Genomic DNA, 15,981 nt, shown 5'->3' on the forward strand with positions numbered 1-15,981 from the left:
TTTTCATCCCTTAAAAACACACACAAATTGTCCTATTTTTATCAAGTGAATGGAAACGTATGTACAATGTAACATGACTTTATTGCCTCTATTTGTTTCACCTTTGACTTTTAACCTAGTGAAGTAACACCTGATGCAATCCTCTCATCCTCTCTCCTTCCATCCTCTCTGTAGCAAAACCATAACGCAATTAACCCACTCTTTTAATCACCCTAAATCCAACCCTCACCGTCACTCGGTCTCTCTTTCCCCTTCATTCCTGTCTCCTGCTCTCCCCCTGTCTGATTTCCATCCTCCCAGCTGAGAAAACAGGCGCGAGAGCTCTTGGCAAAGGAGATGAGGCAAGAGAGAGGGAGAGAGAGAGAGCTGGAGAAAGAAAGAGCAGAGAGGGGGCTTTTCAGATGAAGAGAAAAAGGGTTTGCTGTCTTGAAAGGGAGCATTGTGTTCTTCTTCCACATTGCTACAGCTCCATCTCTGTGATTTAGTCAAGCTAGCAGCCAGCACATTACTGTGTCTCTTTAAATCAGGGTAGTGTTAGCCTTAGCAACGTTCAGGCTCCAGTGCTCCAGTGCTCCTGCTCAATGGCTGACTCCTCTTCTGTCAGCCAAAGACCACTAAACTCTCTGTTCATGGGAACATTCCTATTGGCTGAAACAATAAATGAAAACAGGTTTTTTGGAAATTATGTAAGAAATATGGTAAATATGTTTAGCAAAGGATAGAGTTGATGGTTGAAAATGTAAAACAATGCATGTATGGAATGTGTTTTCATACTCAACCAATCAGTGGATATCATTTGATATTTGTTGTCATGCAGGACAGTCGGGTTTATTTTTGGAGCTAATTTTTTATTAGGAACCAGGGGCATAGGATTGGTCTCAACATTGGTGAGGATGCAATAACACCACCACCCCTCAAAAACAAAGAGATTGACTTTTTAATGCTGTCAAACAAATTGTTCAGTAACATATAAGATCTTAATTTACATTCAGAAATGCCCATACGCAAAAGTAATGTATGAACATGTGTTGAATTTCCATATATGAAATAATCATAAGTAATCATATATGAAACCTGTTAGAAACTGGAACAATACCATACATTGACATGTGTCTTGCAAATAGAAACATGTATTTTAGAATGTGTGTTTGTGTTATAGACAAATGTTACATAAAAATATATGCATCCCAAAACCTGTGAGTATATGTTCATGTTACATATGTAAGCATAAAAAAGAGACATGTATGTTTAAATTTAAGGCGAAATCATTAAGAAAATTATATACAAACATATAGAAAATTAGAAAGTTATAATTTGCTATGTATTTCATATATGTGATAAACTTTTATCAACATATAGCCAGAGGATGTACTGTATACATGTCAATAATATATCCTCTCATAGGTGATACATATGGTAACATCACTCTTGATATATGGACATATATGTCATAAATCATACCATACTGAGGCATAAAAACTTCATATTATAATAAGGCATACTAAGTTATAAAAATGTCATAGTATAAGTAGTCACAAAAAGTCATAAAAATGATATAGTGTAGTCAGGCATGAAAAGTCATTAAAACAACATAGTATAATAAGACATAAAAAGTCATAGTATAGTAAGGCATAAAAAGTCATAAAAAGGTCATAGTATAATAAGGCACCAAAAGTCATGAATGGCATAAAAAGTCATAAAAATGTCATATTGTAGTAAGGCATACAAAGTTATGAAAACATCATAGTATAGTGAGGCACAAAAATCATAAAAACATCATAGTGACATTAAAATGTCATAGTGTAGTCAGGCAGGAAAAGTCATAGTATAGTAAGACATTAAATTTCAATAAAACATCATAGTCTAGTATGGAATAAAAAGTCATAGAAAGGTCATAGTATAGTAAGGCACCAAAAGTCATAAAAACGATATTGTATAGTAAAGGCAAAAAAAAGTCATACTAGGGTATGGCACAAAAAGTCATAAAAAGGTCATAGTATACTAAGGCATAAATACTCATGAAAAAGTCACAGTATAGTAAGGCACCAAAAGTCATGAAAACGCCATTGTATAGTAAGGCACCAAAAGTCATAAAAACAACATTGTATAGTAAGGCATAAAAAGCCATAGTATAGTAAGGCATAAAAGGTCATGAAAAGGTCATAGTATAGTAAGGTATAAAACGTAGTAAAAACATCATAGTATAGTAAGGCATGAAAAGTTATAAAAATTACATAGCGTAGTCAGGCATAAAAGATTAAAACAACATAGTATAATAAGGCAAAAAAAGTCATAGTATAGTATGGCATAAAAAGTCATAAAAATGTCATAGTATAATAATGCATTAAAAGTCATAAAAACAACATTGTATAGTGAGGCATAAAAAGTCATAGTATAGTAATGCAAAAAAAGTCATAAAAACAACATTGTATAGTAAGGCATAAAAAGCCATAGTATAGTAAGGCATAAAACGTCATGAAAAGGTCATAGTATAGTAAGGTATAAAAAGTCATAAAAACATCATAGTATAGTAAAGCACAAAATGTTATAAAACTGACATAGCGTAGTCAGGCATAAAGCATCATTAAAACAACATAGTATAGTAAGGCAAAAAATAGTCACAGTATAATATGGCATAAAAAGTCATAAAAATCCATAGTATACTAAGACACCGAAAGTCATAAAAACAACATAGTATAGTAAGGCACCAAAAGTCATAAAAAGTCATAGTATAATAAGGCATAAAAAGTCATAAAAAGGTCATAGCGTAGTCAGGCATAAAACATCATTAAAACAACATTGTATAGTAAGGCATAAAAAGCCATAGTATACTAAGGCACTAAAAGTCATAAAAACGACATTGTATAGTGAGGCATAAAAAGTCATAAAAAGGTCATAGTATAGTAAGCCACCAAAAGTCAGAAAAACGTCATAGTATAGTATGGCATAAAAAGTCATAAAAATGTCATAGTATATTAAGGCATCAAAAGTCATAAAAACGACATAGTATAATAAGGCATAAATACTCATAAAAAAGTCATAATATAGTAAGGCACCAAAAGTCATAAAAACGACATAGTATAATAAGGCATAAATACTAAAAAAAAAAAGGTCACAGTATAGTAAGGCATAAAAAGTCATGAAAAGGTCATAGTATAGTAAGCCACCAAAAGTCATAAAAACAACAAAGTATAATAAGGCATAAATATTCATAAAAAGGTCACAGTATAGTAAGGCACCAAAAGTCATGAAAACGAAATTGAATAGTAAGGCACCAAAAGTCATGAAAATGACATTGTATAGTAAGGCACCAAAAGTCATAAAAACGACATTGTATAGTATGGCATAAAAAGTCATAATATAGTATGGCATAAAAAGTCATGAAAAAGGTCATTGTATAGTATGGCATAAAAAGTCATGAAAAAGGTCATTGTATAGTAAGGCATAAAAAGCCATAGTATAATAAGGCATAAAAAGTCATAAAAAGGTCATAGTATACTAAGGCACCAAAAGTCATAAAAACAACATTTTATATTATGGCATAAAAAGCCATAGTATACTAAGGCACTAAAAGTCATAAAAACGACATTGTATAGTGAGGCATAAAAAGTCATAAAAAGGTCATAGTATAGTAAGCCACCAAAAGTCAGAAAAACGTCATAGTATAGTATGGCATAAAAAGTCATAAAAATGTCATAGTATATTAAGGCATCAAAAGTCATAAAAACGACATAGTATAATAAGGCATAAATACTCATAAAAAAGTCATAATATAGTAAGGCACCAAAAGTCATAAAAACGACATAGTATAATAAGGCATAAATACTAAAAAAAAAAAGGTCACAGTATAGTAAGGCATAAAAAGTCATGAAAAGGTCATAGTATAGTAAGCCACCAAAAGTCATAAAAACAACAAAGTATAATAAGGCATAAATATTCATAAAAAGGTCACAGTATAGTAAGGCACCAAAAGTCATGAAAACGAAATTGAATAGTAAGGCACCAAAAGTCATGAAAATGACATTGTATAGTAAGGCACCAAAAGTCATAAAAACGACATTGTATAGTATGGCATAAAAAGTCATAATATAGTATGGCATAAAAAGTCATGAAAAAGGTCATTGTATAGTAAGGCATAAAAAGCCATAGTATAATAAGGCATAAAAAGCCATAGTATAATAAGGCATAAAAAGTCATAAAAGGTCATAGTATACTAAGGCACCAAAAGTCATAAAAACAACATTTTATATTATGGCATAAAAAGCCATAGTATACTAAGGCACTAAAAGTCATAAAAACGACATTGTATAGTGAGGCATAAAAAGTAATAAAAAGGTCATAAAAAGTCATAGTATAGTAAGCCACCAAAAGTCAGAAAAACGTCATAGTATAGTATGGCATAAAAAGTCATAAAAATGTCATAGTATATTAAGGCATCAAAAGTCATAAAAACGACATAGTATAATAAGGCATAAATACTCATAAAAAAGTCATAATATAGTAAGGCACCAAAAGTCATAAAAACGACATAGTATAATAAGGCATAAATACTAAAAAAAAAAAGGTCACAGTATAGTAAGGCATAAAAAGTCATGAAAAGGTCATAGTATAGTAAGCCACCAAAAGTCATAAAAACAACAAAGTATAATAAGGCATAAATATTCATAAAAAGGTCACAGTATAGTAAGGCACCAAAAGTCATGAAAACGAAATTGAATAGTAAGGCACCAAAAGTCATGAAAATGACATTGTATAGTAAGGCACCAAAAGTCATAAAAACGACATTGTATAGTATGGCATAAAAAGTCATAAAAATGTCATAGTATAATAATGCATTAAATGTCATAAAAACAACATTGTATATTATGGCATAAAAAGTCATAGTATACTAAGGCATCAAAAGTCATAAAAAGGTCATAGTATACTAAGGCACCAAAAGTCATGAAAACAACATTGTATAGTAAGGCATAAAAAGCCACAGTATAGTAAGGCATAAAAAGTCATGAAAAGGTCATAGTATACTAAGGTATAAAAAGTCATAAAAACGACATTGTATAGTAAGGCATCAAAAGTCATAGTATAGTAAGGCATAAAAAGTCATAAAAAGGTCATAGTATAGTAAGGCACCAAAAGTCATAAAAACGACATTGTATAGTAAGGCAAAAAAAGCCATAGTATAGTAAGGCATAAAAGGTCATAAAAAGTCATAGTATAGTAAAGCATAAAAAGTCATAAAAAAGACATACTATAGTAAGGCACCAAAAGTCATAAAAACGACATTGTATAGTAAGGCAAAAAAAGCCATAGTATAGTAAGGCATAAAAAGTCATAAAAAGTTCATAGTATAGTAAGGCATAAAAAGCCATAGTATAATAAGGCATAAAAAGTCATAAAAAGGTCATAGTATACTAAGGCACCAAAAGTCATAAAAACAACATTGTATATTATGGCATAAAAAACCATAGTATAGTAAGGCATAAAAAGTCATAAAAAGGTCAAAGTATACTAAGGCACCAAGAGTCATAAAAACAACATTGTATAGTAAGGCATAAAAAGCCACAGTATAGTAAGGCATAAAAAGTCATGAAAAGGTCATAGTATAGTAAGCCACCAAAAGTCATAAAAACGACATTTTATAATAAGGCATAAATACTAAAAAAAAAAGGTCACAGCATAGTAAGGTATAAAAAGTCATAAAAACGTCATTGTATAGTAAGGCCAAAAAAAAGGTCATACTATAGTATGGCATAAAAAGTCATGAAAAGGACATAGTATAGTAAGGTATAAAAAGTCATAAAAACGACATTGTATAGTAAGGCACAAAAAGTCATAAAAACATCATTGTATAGAAAGGCATAAAAAGTCATAGTATAATGAGGCATAAAAAGTCATAAAAAGGTCATAGCGTAGTCAGGCATAAAACATCATAAAAACAACATAGTACTGTAAGGCACCAAAAGTCATAAACGACATTGTATAGTGAGGCATAAAAAGTCATAGTATAGTAATGCAAAAAAGTCATAAAAAGGTCATAGTATAGTAAGGCACCAAAAGTCATAAAAACAACATCGTATAGCAAGGCAAAAATAAGTCATACTATAGTATGGCATAAAAAGTCATAAAAATGTCATAGTATAATAATGCATTAAAAGTCATAACATTGTATAGTAAGGCATAAAAAGTCATAAAAAGGTCATAGTATAGTAAGCAACCAAAAGTCATAAAAACGACATTGTATAGTAAGGCAAAAAAAAAAGTCATACTATAGTATGGCATAAAAAGTCATGAAAAGGTAATAGTATAGTAAGCCACCAAAAGTCATAAAAACGACATTTTATAATAAGGCATAAAAAGTCATAAAAAGGTCATAGTATAGTAAGCCACCAAAAGTCAGAAAAACGTCATAGTATAGTATGGCATAAAAAGTCATAAAAATGTCATAGTATATTAAGGCATCAAAAGTCATAAAAACGACATAGTATAATAAGGCATAAATACTCATAAAAAAGTCATAATATAGTAAGGCACCAAAAGTCATAAAAACGACATAGTATAATAAGGCATAAATACTAAAAAAAAAAGGTCACAGTATAGTAAGGCATAAAAAGTCATGAAAAGGTCATAGTATAGTAAGCCACCAAAAGTCATAAAAACAACAAAGTATAATAAGGCATAAATATTCATAAAAAGGTCACAGTATAGTAAGGCACCAAAAGTCATGAAAACGAAATTGAATAGTAAGGCACCAAAAGTCATGAAAATGACATTGTATAGTAAGGCACCAAAAGTCATAAAAACGACATTGTATAGTATGGCATAAAAAGTCATAATATAGTATGGCATAAAAAGTCATGAAAAAGGTCATTGTATAGTAAGGCATAAAAAGCCATAGTATAATAAGGCATAAAAAGCCATAGTATAATAAGGCATAAAAAGTCATAAAAGGTCATAGTATACTAAGGCACCAAAAGTCATAAAAACAACATTTTATATTATGGCATAAAAAGCCATAGTATACTAAGGCACTAAAAGTCATAAAAACGACATTGTATAGTGAGGCATAAAAAGTCATAAAAAGGTCATAGTATAGTAAGCCACCAAAAGTCAGAAAAACGTCATAGTATAGTATGGCATAAAAAGTCATAAAAATGTCATAGTATATTAAGGCATCAAAAGTCATAAAAACGACATTGTATAGTAAGGCATAAATACTCATAAAAAGTCATAATATAGTAAGGCACCAAAAGTCATAAAAACGACATAGTATAATAAGGCATAAATACTAAAAAAAAAAAGGTCACAGTATAGTAAGGCATAAAAAGTCATGAAAAGGTCATAGTATAGTAAGCCACCAAAAGTCATAAAAACAACAAAGTATAATAAGGCATAAATATTCATAAAAAGGTCACAGTATAGTAAGGCACCAAAAGTCATGAAAACGAAATTGAATAGTAAGGCACCAAAAGTCATGAAAATGACATTGTATAGTAAGGCACCAAAAGTCATAAAAACGACATTGTATAGTATGGCATAAAAAGTCATAAAAATGTCATAGTATAATAATGCATTAAATGTCATAAAAACAACATTGTATATTATGGCATAAAAAGTCATAGTATACTAAGGCATCAAAAGTCATAAAAAGGTCATAGTATACTAAGGCACCAAAAGTCATGAAAACAACATTGTATAGTAAGGCATAAAAAGCCACAGTATAGTAAGGCATAAAAAGTCATGAAAAGGTCATAGTATACTAAGGTATAAAAAGTCATAAAAACGACATTGTATAGTAAGGCATCAAAAGTCATAGTATAGTAAGGCATAAAAAGTCATAAAAAGGTCATAGTATAGTAAGGCACCAAAAGTCATAAAAACGACATTGTATAGTAAGGCAAAAAAAGCCATAGTATAGTAAGGCATAAAAGGTCATAAAAAGTCATAGTATAGTAAAGCATAAAAAGTCATAAAAGAGTCATACTATAGTAAGGCACCAAAAGTCATAAAAACGACATTGTATAGTAAGGCAAAAAAAGCCATAGTATAGTAAGGCATAAAAAGTCATAAAAAGTTCATAGTATAGTAAGGCATAAAAAGCCATAGTATAATAAGGCATAAAAAGTCATAAAAAGGTCATAGTATACTAAGGCACCAAAAGTCATAAAAACAACATTGTATATTATGGCATAAAAAACCATAGTATAGTAAGGCATAAAAAGTCATAAAAAGGTCAAAGTATACTAAGGCACCAAGAGTCATAAAAACAACATTGTATAGTAAGGCATAAAAAGCCACAGTATAGTAAGGCATAAAAAGTCATGAAAAGGTCATAGTATAGTAAGCCACCAAAAGTCATAAAAACGACATTTTATAATAAGGCATAAATACTAAAAAAAAAAAGGTCACAGCATAGTAAGGTATAAAAAGTCATAAAAACGTCATTGTATAGTAAGGCAAAAAAAAAGTCATACTATAGTATGGCATAAAAAGTCATGAAAAGGACATAGTATAGTAAGGTATAAAAAGTCATAAAAACGACATTGTATAGTAAGGCACCAAAAGTCATAAAAACATCATTGTATAGAAAGGCATAAAAAGTCATAGTATAATGAGGCATAAAAAGTCATAAAAAGGTCATAGCGTAGTCAGGCATAAAACATCATAAAAACAACATAGTACTGTAAGGCACCAAAAGTCATAAAACGACATTGTATAGTCAGGCATAAAAAGTCATAGTATAGTAATGCAAAAAAGTCATAAAAAGGTCATAGTATAGTAAGGCACCAAAAGTCATAAAAACAACATCGTATAGCAAGGCAAAAATAAGTCATACTATAGTATGGCATAAAAAGTCATAAAAATGTCATAGTATAATAATGCATTAAAAGTCATAACATTGTATAGTAAGGCATAAAAAGTCATAAAAAGGTCATAGTATAGTAAGCAACCAAAAGTCATAAAAACGACATTGTATAGTAAGGCAAAAAAAAAAGTCATACTATAGTATGGCATAAAAAGTCATGAAAAGGTAATAGTATAGTAAGCCACCAAAAGTCATAAAAACGACATTTTATAATAAGGCATAAATACTAAAAAAAAAAAGGTCACAGTATAGTACGGTATAAAAAGTCATAAAAAGGTCAAAGTATACTAAGGCACCAAAAGTCATAAAAACAACATTGTATAGTAAGGCATAAAAAGCCACAGTATAGTAAGGCATAAAAAGTCATGAAAAGGTCATAGTATAGTAAGCCACCAAAAGTCATAAAAACGACAAAGTATAATAAGGCATAAATATTCATAAAAAGGTCACAGTATAGTAAGGCACCAAAAGTCATGAAAACGAAATTGAATAGTAAGGCACCAAAAGTCATGAAAACGACATTGTATAGTAAGGCACCAAAAGTCATAAAAACGACATTGTATAGTATGGCATAAAAAGTCATAAAAATGTCATAGTATAATAATGCATTAAATGTCATAAAAACAACATTGTATATTATGGCATAAAAAGTCATAGTATACTAAGGCATCAAAAGTCATAAAAAGGTCATAGTATACTAAGGCACCAAAAGTCATGAAAACAACATTGTATAGTAAGGCATAAAAAGCCACAGTATAGTAAGGCATAAAAAGTCATGAAAAGGTCATAGTATACTAAGGTATAAAAAGTCATAAAAACGACATTGTATAGTAAGGCATAAAAAGTCATAGTATAGTAAGGCATAAAAAGTCATAAAAAGGTCATAGTATAGTAAGGCACCAAAAGTCATAAAAACGACATTGTATAGTAAGGCAAAAAAAGCCATAGTATAGTAAGGCATAAAAGGTCATAAAAAGTCATAGTATAGTAAAGCATAAAAAGTCATAAAAGAGTCATACTATAGTAAGGCACCAAAAGTCATAAAAACGACATTGTATAGCAATGCAAAAATAAGTCATACTATAGTATGGCATAAAAAGTCATAAAAATGTCATAGTATAATAATGCATTAAAAGTCATAACATTGTATAGTAAGGCATAAAAAGTCATAAAAAGGTCATACTATACTAAGGCACAAAAAGTCATAAAAACAAAATTGTATAGTAAGGCATAAAAAAACTTAGTATAGTAAGGCATAAAAAGTCATAAAAAGGTCATAGTATAGTAAGGCACCAAAAGTCATAAAAACAACATTGTATATTGAGGCATAAAAAGTCATAGTATAGTAAGGCAAAAAAAGTCATAAAAAGGTTATAGTATAGTATGGCATAAAAAGTCATAAAAATGTCATAGTATAATAATGCATAAACAGTCATAAAAACAACACTGTATATTATGGCATAAAAAGTCATAGTATAGTAAGGCATAAAAAGTCATAAAAAGGACATAGTATAGTAAGGCATAAAAAGTCATGAAAAGGTCATAGTATAGTAAGGCATAAAAAGTCATAAAAAGGTCATAGTATAGTAAGGCACCAAAAGTCATAAAAACGACATTGTATAGTAAGGCAAAAAAAGCCATAGTATAGTAAGGCATAAAAGGTCATAAAAAGTCATAGTATAGTAAAGCATAAAAAGTCATAAAAAGTCATACTATAGTAAGGCACCAAAAGTCATAAAAACGACATTGTATAGTAAGGCAAAAAAAAAAAGTCATACTATAGTATGGCATAAAAAGTCATGAAAAGGTCATAGTATAGTAAGTCACCAAAAGTCATAAAAAAGTCATAGTATAATAATGCATTAAAAGTCATAAAAACAACATTGTATATTATGGCATAAAAAGTCATAGTATAGTAAGGCATAAAAAGTCATAAAAAGGTCATATTATACTAAGGCACCAAAAGTCATAAAAACAACATTGTATATTATGGCATAAAAAGTCATAGTATAGTACGGCATAAAAAGTCATAAAAAGGTCATAGTATACTAAGGCACCAAAAGTCATAAAAACAACATTGTATAGAAAGGCATAAAAAGTCATAAAAAGTCATCGTATAGTAAGGCATAAAAAGTCATAAAAAGGTCATTGCATAATCAGGCATAAAACATCATTAAAACAACATAGTATAGTAAGGCATAAATATTCATAAAAAGGTCACAGCATAGTAAGGTATAAAAAGTCATAAAAACATCATTGTATAGTAAGGCACTAAAAGTCATAAAAACAACATTGTATAGAAAGGCATAAAAAGTCATCGTATAGTAAAGCATAAAAAGTCATTAAAAGGTCATAGCGTAGTCAGGCATAAAACATCATTAAAACAACATAGTATAGTAAGGCATAAAAAGCCATAGTATACTAAGGCACCAAAAGTCATAAAAACAACATAGTATAATAATGCATTAAAAGTCATAAAAACAACATTGTATAGTGAGGCATAAAAAGTCATAGTATAGTAATGTAAAAAAAGTCATAAAAAGGTCATAAAAAGTCATAGTATAGTATGGCATATAAAGTAATAAAAAGGTCATAGTATAGTAAAGCATAAAAAGTCATAGTATAGTAAGGCATGAAAATGCAGAAAAACGTCATAGTATAGCAAGGCATATAAAGTAATAAAAAAAGTCATAATATAGTAAGGCACAAAAGGTTATAAAAATTACATAGCGTAGTCAGGCATAAAACATCATTAAAACAACATAGTATAGTAAGGCATAAAAAGCCATAGTATACTAAGGCACTAAAAGTCATAAAAACAACATAGTATAGTAAGGCATAAAAAGTCATAAAAAGGTCATAGTATAGTAAGGCACCAAAAGACATTGTATAGTGAGGCAAAAAAAGGCATAAAAAGCCATAGTATAGTAAGGCACCAAAAGTCATAAAATCGACATTGTATAGTAAGGCATAAAAAGTCATAAAAAGGTCATAGTATAATAAGGCATAAATACTCATAAAAAGGTCACAGTATAGTGAGGCAAAAAAAAGCCATAAAAGTCATAAAAACGACATAGTATAATAAGGCACATAAAATAAGGACACAGTATAGTAATGTGTAAAAAGTCATAAAAAACATTATAGTATAGTAATGCATGAAAATGCAGAAAAACGTCATAGTATAGAAAGGCATATAAAGTAATTAAAAAGTCATGTTAAAAAAAAAGTTCATTGTATAGTAAGTCACAAAAACGACTGTGTAGTCAGTCATAAAAAGTCACTAAAACAACATATTATTGAAAGGCATAAAAGGTCGTAGTATCGTAAGGCATGAAAATGCATAAAAACGTCATAGTATAGCAAGGCACATAAAGTAATTAAAAAAGTCATAGTATAGTAAGGCACAAAAAGTTATAAGAATGACATAGTGTAGTCAGGCATAAAACATCATTAAAACAGCATAGTATAGTAAGGCAAAAAAAAAGTCATAGTATAGTATGGCATAAAAAGTCATAAAAAGGTCATAGTATACTAAGGCACCAAAGGTCATAAAAACGACATTGTATATTAAGGCACAAAAAGTCATAGTATAGTAAGGCATAAAAAGTAATAAAAAATGACAGTGTAGTCAGGCACAAAAAGTCATTAAAACAACATATTATAGTAAGGCAGCAAAAGTGGCATAAAAAGTCATAAAAAGGTCATAGTATAGTAAGCCACCAAAAGTCATAAAAACGACATAGTATAGTATGGCATAAAAAAATCATAAAAAGGTCATGGTATAGTAAGCCACCAAAAGTCATAAAAATGACATAATATAGTAAAGCATCAAAATCTCATAGTATAGTCAGGCATACAATGTAGTATAGCAGGGAAAAAAATCAACAAAACATCATTAAGGCCTTCAAAAGTAATAAAAATGTCATAGTACAATAAAGCATAAAAAACATAATATCGTAAGTCACAAAAAAAGTCATAGTAAGGCATAAAAATATCACAGTACAGCAAGTCCTAAAAAACGTCATAGTATCGTCGGGCATACAAATATCATAGTCGTTTGAAAGACCTAATATGACTCTAAAAATAGTGTGAAGGAGTTCTCTCCATTATTGGTAGGTACAATTTTGTCCTCCCAAGTATAGGGACTGGTCCATATGCAAACTTATGCCCTTGTTAGGAACATCTGTCCAAAAAACAGTGGCGTCCCTATCTGTCTGTCTCTGCACTGCATGAGAATAAATCATATTAACTCACTGCTGCCTGCCTAAGAGTATTTTAACTTTCAAACCTAATCTCCATTAAGTGTGTCACTTGGATTTCAGCTCCACTTAAATTGTGGTGTTGTAAATATATACATATCATCCCAGAGTTCTTCCCTGCTAAAGTCCAGATTAAACTGGTCTTTAACTCTGCTGTGCTTCCAGTGAGCATATCCACAGAGCAGAGCTCTGTCCTTCAACATGTGTTTGTGACCCTATATACACTGCAGAGACAGCTGCAGGATGGGAGGAAGGAGGGTGTGAGTGGGAGGTGGGCGCCAGGGTAGGAAGAAGAAAGGAAGTCAGTGAAGGAGGATGAGGGGGTGGTGGTGGTGGGGGGTACTTCCCTTCGCTGAACTACTGAGAAGGGAAATAAGAGTAAAAGATGCGCGGAAACTCACTTCCTGTCCCGCCACAAGCAGCCTGTTACGTCATGTCCTGCTCTTTTCCCACATGGATCAGGGGTGATCCTCCTCAGCCTGAAATAAGATCCTTGTTTCCTCTCGCTGGAAGTTCCTGGCAGCTCACACACTGAGAGAAAAGAGTGGCAGCTCTGCTTTCTCTCCCACTATTCTTAGTCAAGTTAGGATACATTTGAATATGAGGCTGTTTAAGTGTGTGTTTGAATGTCTGACTTCTTCACTGACTGACTGTGTGTTCGTGGGCTGCCACATGGCTGCCTGCATGTACATGTTTCACATTCAGGATGTGACGATGCCTGTTATTCTGTCTTGTGTCCTGGTTGACTAATGGTATTATCACACACAGGCAGTCCATTGTCAAGTTGCAGTCTGCTACAGCTTCCCCTTACTGGACAACCCTGCTATATATCACTTGTTTGAAGTTTTTTGCCTATGTAAGAATGTGACACTATTGTGTACTCTCGTGTGTGTGTGTGTGTGTGTGTGTGTGTGTGTGTATAATCAACAGGAATGTGCTTAATTAAGCAAAAGGTGGGGGGGGCAATAAAAGAACAATCTCCCCATTCTGTTGGGTCTCCCCTCCGGGAAATGGGTGACACATGGGGACAGTGAGGACATCAAGAGTCTCTGTGAGTCACAGGATGACAAACATCAGCTGACAAAAGTACCATACCCATACATTATGCATTATATACACATGAATAATATTTAAATTGCCGTTGATTGTTACCCACAATTAGAATAGCTCTCAAATGGAAGCTCACCCTGTAAACCTCCAGTGAATCAAACTGGGACAAACCCATAACGCATTATTAACTCTTACTCATCCACTTGAGTCTGTGTATGGGATATTCTCTGCTGGGCTCTGCCATGTTTCCTGCATATGTCTCTTCTCTGTGTTGCCAGGTTTGACAAGTGGCCGAACATGTTTGTCTTCCTGTAGGTCATTCAGCTCAGCCAGGTCCTGAGCAGAGCCAATAATGGCCACTGCACAGATCTGTGATGAATATGTGGAGAACAAGAGAAAAGCATCCAGTGCTGGGGCTGGCGGTTGCCATAGCAACCACATGATACAACAAGAGAAGGAAGGGAGAGGAGTCAGCCATTTTGGGTATGTGAATCTGCAGTGTTTGATGTTGGAATGCTGCTGTGTGAACAAATGGATTGTCAAATTAAAATTTCATCTAAAAGAGGTTAATAAGAAAAATTATTGGATATGATTGAAATCATCTTTATTCTTAGATGTCTTATAGCTCTTGTATAATCTTCAAGCAGCAGCTTTACGTTAGAAAACCTGCATTAGCTGGCATTAGAATGGACATCAGGCCAGATTCATGAGCAACACTCACATCTTCTCCATCCCTCCAGCTCAACAGTTGGTCCTTCCATCCCCCAACATCTGCAGCAGTGAGTTAAAACCTGCTCCTTTTGTTTTGCTTAGTGACGTCTCCCATGGGCTATTTATAGGGACGTATGTTATTGTGTAAGACCTTGTGAAAGGCACAAAGAGCCTGAGCTGGCTACCATGTTCCCTGCAGTCCCTGAGAGGAAAAATAAGCTCTGGTATGATGAGCTAGAGGAGAAGACATTGAGTTTAGGTACAGTGAGTTATATAAATAAAGACATGTTTTATTTTAACACTGTTTTATTTTTTCCTAATGCTTTGTTAGTCTGTTTTCTGTAGACAACAGCAGATATCACATCAGTCATTGCTGTTCTTTGTTTTGAAAAAGGTTTGAAGCCAGTTTACTATATAAACAAATTGGGTGACATGTTTGTACCAAGCACCTAAAAACAGTGGAAGCATCTTTCCTGTATTATCTGTGCTACTATGTTTTCATTGTTAAAATAAAATATGATAAAATATACAATACAGTATATAAAGTACATGATGTACAATTAATATATAATACAATTTTTTCCTGCTCAGGTTATTCCTTTTATTTAAATCATTTTCTTGCTGCAGTGATGTTTAAATGGGAAATTCAGTCAATTAAACTTAATTAGACTCACAACTTATTATATTTGATATAGTAGTGGATCATTCTATCAGCAAAAGTAACATTGCACTAAAGTTGTACTCCCATTTATCATGTAATGAGTGAACAGTATTTAAAAGGAGCAAAGTCTATGTTCATTTTGAACTAAAACCAGTTCTCTTTTATCTGCCTCGCAGCCACAAAGATCACCTGCAATGGATGAGGACCAGGAGCAAAGCTTCTTTGGGAGAGCTGCAGTCCTGCTGAATGTGGGTCACACAAACAAAAAAAACCCAAGAGAAGAAAGATTCTTGATGCACAGCACACTGGCTCTTAGAGCATGTAATGCTTTTCACAGGTTTCACAGGTCTTACTGGTAGTGTAAATGATGCACAGATTTAACTAACTAGAAATCAGTAGCCTTTATGTTAATAAAGGAGAAATACACATTAGCAGAAAAA

General features: G+C 31.8%; 1 long non-coding RNA gene across 1 annotated transcript in view; it reads left to right on the top strand.

The window, feature by feature from the left end:
- LOC130173310 (uncharacterized) overlaps window positions 1-15,981 on the top strand; it is a 34,121-nt gene that overhangs the window by 13,793 nt on the left and 4,347 nt on the right. Inside the window, exons 4-6 of the long non-coding RNA XR_008828392.1 lie at window positions 14,485-14,652; window positions 14,910-14,948; window positions 15,718-15,789. This is a non-coding gene — a long non-coding RNA (uncharacterized LOC130173310). The remainder of the gene's footprint in view (window positions 1-14,484; window positions 14,653-14,909; window positions 14,949-15,717; window positions 15,790-15,981) is intronic.

The sequence above is a fragment of the Seriola aureovittata genome, chromosome 8 (assembly GCF_021018895.1).
Source record: "Seriola aureovittata isolate HTS-2021-v1 ecotype China chromosome 8, ASM2101889v1, whole genome shotgun sequence".
NCBI classification, from domain to species: Eukaryota; Metazoa; Chordata; class Actinopteri; order Carangiformes; family Carangidae; genus Seriola; species Seriola aureovittata.